Source organism: Arachis duranensis, chromosome 3, assembly GCF_000817695.3.
Source record: "Arachis duranensis cultivar V14167 chromosome 3, aradu.V14167.gnm2.J7QH, whole genome shotgun sequence".
Lineage (NCBI taxonomy): Eukaryota > Viridiplantae > Streptophyta > Magnoliopsida > Fabales > Fabaceae > Arachis > Arachis duranensis.
The window spans coordinates 56,984,092-56,993,301 of NC_029774.3; the positions used below are offsets into that span (position 1 = coordinate 56,984,092).

The window sequence follows — 9,210 nt, forward strand, 5'->3', positions numbered from 1 at the left end:
CAGATTTAGCATTTCTCTAGCTATTTATTAAATGACTAAAAGAAAAGCAAAGAACAAAAATTGCATGAAGTAAAAAGAAATAAACAATGGAGGCATATCATGTTTCAGACATGCATCTCCTTATTAGAGACATGAAAGAGGAAGTATGAAAGAACTTTGCCACCTTCTAATGATTGTGGCTGCTGCTTGATTCTCCCTTTTTCTTCTTTCTCTTCCCTAGCTTGGAGTAGTCTCGGATTTCTTCACTAGGACATCTTCTATCCCAAACAGAATCCAAGAGCCCTGAGAGTCCAACTTCTTCCAATCTGTTAAGTGTTAGCTCTGTATAATGATGAGATCTTGCTTTTTGCTTGGCGTCAAATTCAGGGCATTGCTCAAATGGCTTGATCTGTGGATTCAGTGTTGGCAAATTGTGGGTCAAGTACTCCAACCTTGCTTGTATGTTTTCATCACTCTCCATTCTTTGCACATATCTGACTTCTTCCATGGTGTGATGAATATTCATCCATTGGTAGAGGTTGTGACTATATTCCCCTGCTTTAGCTTGACTAAAATACAGCTTATCATATGATTCTTTGAATTCTTTGTATTGCTCTTTTTGTCCTTCAAGAATCTGTGCTTGAAATTCTTGCTGCTGAGTCATCATTTGTTGCTTCCATCTCTCTTGTTTCTCCTCCATTTGTCGTTGCCAAGCTTCTCGTTCCTCTTTATCTTTCAAATATTGTTCTCTAAATTCTAGATGGGGCTCTAGATATTGCTCTTGGCGCCCCTGATTTTGGCCTTGTTGAGCCTGCATGAGTTGCTGAGATAGTTCTTCAATTGCTCTTTGTAACTGGTTCATGTCTATGGCATCATGAGCTTGATTTCGTCCTTCCTCTCTTTGTGATCTCCTTTGTCTGGGAGCTACCACCCCCTCTTGATCATCGTCTTCATTCATTCCTTCCATACTTTTCTTGGTGATTCCTTTCCCCTTTTTCACCTTTTCTGTGTCCTCATCTTCAAAGATTACTCCCACTTTGTTGCATAGCCTAAGGATGGTACTTGGATGTCCAAGACCACTTGATTTACTTGTGCTATTAGCCATCTCTTGAATACTGTCGGCTATGAGTTGTGCGAGATTGATTTCACCTCCATGTAGGATACAATATGTCAAGAGTGCTCATTTGATTGTGACCCAAGAGGCGTTTCCAGTAGGGAGAATAGATCTCCTTACTATCTCATACCATCCTTTGGCCACAGGAGTAAGGTTTATTCTCCTCAAGTGACTTGGAACTCCTTTTGAGTCTCTCTCCCAGTCTGTATTTTCCACACATAGCCCTTGCAAGATCTCATCAGGATTATTTTCCATTTGCAATCTGGTCTCACAACTAGGCTCTGCATAAGTTATGGTTCTCAACTTTAGAGCCCTAGTGATGGCTGCTGGACTGAAGCTCACTTCAACTCCTCTGACATAACTTGTGTAAGGAGCACTATTCAACTCCTCTGACATAACTTGTGTAAGGAGCACTATCTTTGTTTTCTTTTACAGCATTTGCATAGAACTCCCTGATCATGACTGCACTGATGTCAATGAGAGGAGCACATAAGAGTTCCCACCTTCTTTCTTTAGTGATTTGCCTCATGATGGGGTATTCTCCTTCCCTCAACTAAAGGCCTTTCTCATAGATGACATTCTTTGCCTCCATGAACCTATGATATCTCCCTTCATGGAATTGGGATCTAAATTTGTTTGCATCATATGATGGAGGTTCGGCTACCATAGGTTCTTTTCCCGGCCTTCTTTTTGAACTTGAGGAGGCCATCGGGTTTGAGGTGAGATGGAGGGAAAAGTGAGAATAGAAGAAAGATGTATTGTGTTTGGGATGATTCTCGGTTCTATTGTGTGAGATAAGGGAATTGTTTTAGTTTTGGGAGTAGAGGGGATTATGGCTTTCATGTGAAGATAGCTTGAACGAGTGTGTAAACCATTTAGTACTAACGGCTATTTATAAGCAGATTCTCCAAGCTTTCCAATAAAACCACAATGAATGAGGAATGAGTTCGTTGGTACTCATGAAGGGTTGAGATTGAATTGATCACACCAAAGGTTCATGAATTGAACGGTCTGCATGCCTTGTTGAGGCTTTGACGAGGATTCTCTTCTCATTGGTTGCATGTATTTATGTGTTCGATGATGCATGCATGCAGATTCTGCTTCCCAAGGGGCACATTTTTCTATGCACATGTGACCATTCCTCACTTAGCTTGTCCTAGCCGTGGCCCCTCCTTGCTTTTGTTGAAATCTCTTTCTCCTAAATAAACCAAAACAGCTAGCCTTAGACATTAATATGGACGTTGGCAATTGATTTATAATAGAAAAAATTGTTTTGTTTTATTTATTATTATTTATTATTTTTTTTCTTTAGTGATCAATTGTGTCCCTTAATTAAAGATGCTAAAAGTTGGTGAACACCAAACTTATCTCTTATTGAGGGGACGGCTTAGCAATGCAAACCATTCTTCACAATTGATGTATTTTATGATAAAAACTTGATGCATGATCCCTTTCTGTATGGTTTTGATTCCATAAATAGAAAACTAATCTGTAGAACAATATTACATATGTGGACACCAAACTTAGTGTTTGGTCATATGCTTTATCAAGATGACGTTTCATATGTTCTAAGAATAGCCCCCTTTCTTTTTGGAAAGCAAAAGTTGAGTGTGCCTTAAGGAACACCAAACTTAGAAGTCTGACTTATGCTCTAAGACAATGTATGCATTGATCAAATATGAAAGTTCAAAATCATACTCAAGAGAATCATAGCTTATTAGATGAAAGAGAAGACAGAAATCTTAAATCATGGGTTGCCTCCCATGAAGCGCTCTATTATTGTCACTAGCTTGACATTGAACTCCCTTTAGTGTGGTTGATGCTGGTGATGTCTCAACTTGTCACCTCTCACTGTAAGTTTTCTCTGTGTGCCTTGATGCTCAATTTCCATATGCTCAAGAGAAAGTATTTGGTTGACAGTGTAATAATCTTTTGTTCCCAGCTATTGATATACTAGTTGCACTTTATCACCTTTAGAAAATCCTTCAGTTGGGATTTTCTTATTCTTCCACCCTTTGTAAGCCTTCTTCTTGATCTTCATTTTTTTTCTTTCTTGTTGATCTTTCTTCCTTGACAGTGACTTGGGTTGTGATACCTTCCTTCTTGTTTATCATCCCAGCTTCTTTTTGAATCCTTTTTTCTTCTTGCACCTGCTTATTTTTCTGTTCTACTGCCTTGTTGGTTGCTTGCTTTGGAAGGAAGTCACTATTTGTCTTACTTGCTTCTTCATTACTTTGTGATTCTGGAAAGACTTTCAAAGTGATGCTCTCCTCATGCATCCTGAGGGTTAGCTCTCCCTACTCTATATCTACAATGGCTCTAGCAGTGGCCAAAAATGGTCGACCAAGTATTATGGAGTCATTTCCATTTTCTGATGAATCCAGGATCACAAAATCTGCCGGATAGATGAACTTGTCAACCTTAACTAAAAGGTTCTCAATCAACCCTTTAGGATATACTACTGATTGGTCCACCAATTCCAAGGACATCTATATTGGTTTCACCTCTTCTATGCCAAGCTTTTTCACTAAGGATGATGGGATTAAATTTATGCTTGCTCCTAAGTCACACATCCCCTTGTTGATGAATAGGCTTCCAATAGTGCAGGGTAGGAAGAAGCCTACAGGATCTTCAAGTTTGGGAGGGAGCCCTTTTTTGATTAGTGCACTACATTCTTCATTGAGCATTACAGTCTCCTTCTCATTCCAACTTCTTTTCTATTGATGAGCTCCTTCAAAAACTTGGCATACAGAGGCATTTGCTCCAATGCCTCAGCTAAAGGTATGTTGATTTCCAGCTTCTTGAAAGTTTAAAGAAATTTGTGGAAATGTTGATCCTTTGTCTCTTTGTGGAATCTTTGGGGATAAGGCAATGGGGGTGTTAAGCTTTTCTCCCCTTGAAGTTGTCTTGAAATCGGTTCTTCCATGATCTGCTTTCCCTTCTTCAACTTTTGTGGTGCATTTTCTTTCTCTTGAGGTTGATTCTGAGAGTACTTGCTTGCTGTTGCATCTTTTTCATTGGCTGCCTCATTTTCAACTTGTTTCTTGTCACTTTCCTTGGGCTTCTTGGTGGCTTCTTCATCTTTTAGCAGTATTTTTCCACTCCTCAAATGTATTTCCTTGCATTCCTCTTTTGGATTAGGAATGGTGTCACTTGGTAGTGAGCTTGATGGTTTTTCAACAGAAATTTGTTTGGAGATTTGCCCAATCTGCCTCTCCAAGTTCTTCATGGAAGCTTCTTGGTTCTTTGTTGTCAATTCTTGGTTCTTCATCATCTTTTCCATGAGCATCTCTAGATTAGTGATCCTCTGAGAGTCTTGTGAGATTGGTTGGTTTTGGGGTGTTGATGGATGATGATAGGTGTTTTGGTTAGTTGGGTGGTTATTGGGTGGAGAATGGTTAGAGTTGGGATAAGTGTTTTGTGGTTTTCCGTATGTGTTTTGGTTAGTGTTTGGCTGGTTGTTGTTTGTGTTTTTCCAATTGTTTTGAGTTGAGTTCCTTTGCCATGGTTGCTGAATTTGATTGTGGTTGTCTCCCCATCTGAGGTTGGGATGGTTCTTCCAAGAAGGATTGTAAGTATCTCCATAGACTTCATTAGCTCCAGGATTTTGGTTGTGCATGTATTGGACTTGCTCTTGCTGTTGCTCTTCTTGAATATTTTCATTCTGACCCCAAGTAGTTGATGGTTGGCTTGTGGCACTCACTAATGCAACCTGAAGGCTATCAATTCTCTTGGCTATTTGCTCAAATTATTGCTGAATTTGCTGCTGCATCACTTTGTGTTGAGCCAAAATTATATCATTGAATCCACTCCTTCCAACTCCATTACTCCTCTCCTTTGTGATGGTTGGCGTTGCCTTTGGTGAGCAAAGAAATATTGGTTGTTAGCAACCATATCAATGAGATTTTGAGCTTCCTCTGTAGTTTCATGAGTTGTAATGAGCCTCCAGCTGAATGATCAAGTGCTTCTTGAGCCTTAAGAGTGAGTCCCTCATAGAAGTTCTGCAGCTTGTCCCACTCAGTGAACATCTCTGGTGGACATTTCCTCAATAGTGCCTTATATCTTTCCCATGCTTCATATAGATTTTCAGCCTCCATTTGAGTGAATGTCTGCACCTCAGTCTTCAATCTTATAATCCTTTGAGGGGGATAGAATTTGGCAAGAAACTTGCTCACCAAGTCATCCCAAGTGTTGATGCTCTCTTTTGGAAATGTCTCTAGCCATTGAGTGGCTTTGTCTCTGAGAGAAAATGGAAAGAGCAACAACTTGTAGCTGTCAGGAGGCACACCATTGGTTTTCACAGTATCACAAATCCTCAAGAAGGTAGATAAGTGTTGATTTGGGTCCTCCAATGGCCCTCCTCCAAAAGAGCAGTTGTTTTGAACCAAAGTGATGAGTTGTGGCTTTAGTTCAAAATTGTTTGCATTGACATTAGGAGTAAGAATGCTACTTCCACAGTGTCTAGCATTTGCAAATGTGTATGAAGCCAGGACTCTTCTTTGTTGAGGGTTATTGTTGGCCCCTCCTCCTGGTTGATTGAGATTTGATGGATCTCCTTCCATCTCTTGGAATTCCTCCTCAGATTCTTCCTCTCCAACGACGTTCTTCCCTCTTACAGCTCTTCTTATTCTTCGAAGAGTTCTTTGGTCAATTTCAGAGAGGATAGGGGAAGATCTTCCTGTACCTGACATACAAACACACAACAATAAACACACGGATCCAGAAAACTAATGAAAACTTCAATCTATTGCTAGAATGAAGTTTTAGTTAGTTTAAGCAAAAATTCAAACAGTTAGTGTGTTAGCCAAAATTAAAATAACAGAAAAGAAAGAAAAAGTGCTTGATCTAAATCTTCACTTCACTTAATCATTGTCAATCTATTTCAATCCCCGACAACGGCGCCAAAAACTTGATGTGTGGAAAACGATCCAACACAAAACTCACCGGCAAGTGTACCGGGTCGCATCAAGTAATAAAAACTCACGGGAGTGAGGTCAATCCCACAGATATTGAAGGATTGAGAAATTTTAGTTTAGTGGTTGATTTAGTCAAGCGAATCAAGTATTGGTTGAGTGGTTTATCTTTAATAGAAGCTAAATTGCTTGGAATGTAAAGGGAGAGGGGAGAATTGCAGTAAATTAAAGAGCAGAAAAGTAAAGGGTGATGAATCTTAAAGAACAAGAAATTAAATGACTGAAACTTAAAGTGCAAGAAATGTAAATTGCAGTAACTTAAAGTGCAAGAAATATAAATTGCTTGAATGGTAAAGGGAATTGAGGACTGGGATTTCAGAATTTAAACAAGGGAAATTAAAGTGCAACAATTAATAAAGCAGAAATTGAATTAGAAATAACTAGAATCCAAACAGAAATGGAAATTATCATGCAGCTGAGGTTCACAGAAGAACCAAAAAGGAAAATGAGATCTCAGGGAAATGGGATCTCAGGACTCCAGAGTCTAGATAGCAAAGTCTAGATCTCAATTGCCTTCCCAGATCCAAGTTCACAAAGCAATTAACCAGAAATTGAAGAAGAAGCAGAAACGGAAATGAAATTAAATTCAATTATGCAGAAAAGGATTTAAAGAGATTTTGAATAGAGATTGAGACAGAATTTCCTTAATTCTTCACACCCAAAACTCAAAACAAGAAAAGTAAAATTGCCCAAGCAAGAACGAGGAAGAAGAGAGATCAATTCTCCTCCCTAATTCTCTAAAATCTCAAAAGTTCCAAAAATAAAGATTCAAAGCTCAAAAGAAAGATTAAAGTTCAAAAGTAAAGGAAAAGGTTCTAATTACATCAAACTATCTCCTATTTATACACTTTCTATTCTTGGATCTTGGAATTTGGATGGGCTTTTGATTTGGTGAAGAAATGAATTAAATTGGATTTTTAATCTAATTTTCAGCCCAAGAACCATTGCTTCCAGGAGGCTGCCCTGCCCTTGTGGAGGGCAGGGCAGGAATGATGCGTGCGGCCTTGGTGCGAGCGTGGTGTGCGAGTTTGGTGCACAGGATGCTGCCCTGCCCTCGTGGAGGGCAGGGTAGAAATTTTTGGTGCGCCAGTTTGGTGCCTGTGCGTGCTGCTGGTGCTGCCGAACCATCCCTTGGTGCGCCAGAATGGTGCGCTGGCCGTGCCACAACAAAATGCTACCCTGCCCTCGTGGAGGGCAGGGCAGTGTTTCCAAATTGAAGCCCCGTGTTCGATCCTTGAGTGACGCGCACGCTACTTCTTTTCTTTGATATTCTTGGCACCAAAGTGAGACTTAGTTTCTTGTTTCCTCATGGTTCCGTGTTCGACTCTTGTGGCAAGCAATGGTGAACTTTTTCTTTGAATTTTTCCCTTTGGAGAGCCCGATACTGCCCTTGTGGAGGGCAGGGCAAGGTTTTTCTTTTCTTTGATCCAAGGCAAAATTTTGTGCTCTGCCCTTGTCGTGGGCAGGGCAGCGTTGCCTCTCTTGGCTTGCCTGCTCATGTTGCCCTCCTAGAGGGCAGTGTGCCCTTGTGGAGGGCAATGCTTGCTCCCTCTTCTTATGCGCCACGCCTTTTTCTCCTTGGACCACACTTTCTTAAGCCACGCTTTTTCTTTTCTTCTTTTCTTCACCTACAATAAACCAAAACAACTACTCAAAGTATCACTAAATTCACAAGGCTTATAAATCAATTAAAATTCAATTAAATTTAGCTTAAACCTCATGAGTTAGCATCAATTTAATGGTATTTGCTTGATCTAAAGAAGTTATGCATTTTCACTCCAAATCACTTACTTAGAATGCAAGAAAGTGCATAAAGACTAATAAAACAAGTGAAATTAGCTTGAAAAAATGGGTATATGATGACTTGTCATCACCTATGGTATGTTCGTATGCCAAATCTTATTCTCTACTGGTCGATTATTTTCTTGCTTATTGATTGTTAACTGCTTTGGTGAACTCTTTAGAATCACTTGAATTGATAGAGAAGTATGCATGATTTTACATATAAAATGTCTTAAAATGTCTTTCACTTCTTTTCACTGTTCAGGCACCAGTGAAACACAAGTGTTTGATGAACAAAGTCCATCAGGAAATGATTACTTGGCCGAGGTAAGAATAGATGTTTGCTGATACTATTGCAGAGAATGCAAGATATTAAAATTATAGAACATCGAAAGAATATTCTCAGTGTTACTCCGCAGGTTTTATGAAGATATACAGTCATTTACATTTTCACCTAAAATACTATTAAACTTGAATACTATCTGAAGTTCCTAAAATTCATTAAATTTTTGTGTATTTAATCTTCTACGGCTAAATTGATACCTCTCTTTAAGATGTTTGCTGGTGGACCTTTAGGCTTTGGAAAACAATGGTATATCCCGTATCTTCTAGCTGTTATTGATTGGTTCCCGGTTGCGTCCTAATTTTAGAAAGGCACCATAATTAAGTTATTTTTCTTTCTTTTTGTACAGGTTTTCCTGGATTCATTTGAATGACATTGTTAATTTAATATATGAAGCACTGATAAATCCCTCCTATGAAGGTGAACTCTTAACTCTCATATCTCCAAAGTGAAATTTATTGAAATTTTGAAAAACCAAAAATTAGTGGATATAGAACATTGGCTAGCATAGATATTTTGGATGGTGCAATTCTCGATTCTGACTTGTGTAATTTGATTACCATGTTCATATATATCTTTGCAAGTGTGGCCAGCATTTAGTAAAGAACAAAGAAGGCAGAGGTGAATTAATGATATCAGTCATTGATAGTTTTGAGTTTGATTTTTTAATTTTTATAATTGCGAATGTTATTATGAATATTTTTATAATAATTTTCTATATAATTATGCAGGATAATGTTAAGGATCATAATGAAGATTTAGCTGATTATTATTATGGTTTATTAGTTAAGATAGAGTAGTGTTGGAAATGGATACATGTATGGTTAACTACTAATGACTTTTATTAGAAGATACTTATGTAGGATATGTTTTTTGTAGAGTATTAGTAGTAAATTCTAAGTGGTATCATGGTTATTGATGAGCGGATATTTTATACGCTTTTTGGGGGTAATTTCATGTAGTTTTTAGTATGTTTTAGTTAGTTTTTAGTATATTTTTATTAGTTTTTAGGAAAAAAT

At 38.4% G+C, this 9,210-nt stretch overlaps 1 pseudogene; it reads left to right on the forward strand.

The window, feature by feature from the left end:
- LOC107478944 (epimerase family protein SDR39U1 homolog, chloroplastic-like) overlaps positions 1 to 8,702 on the forward strand; it is a 14,052-nt pseudogene extending 5,350 nt beyond the window's left edge.
- The last annotated feature ends 508 nt before the right edge of the window (positions 8,703 to 9,210 follow it).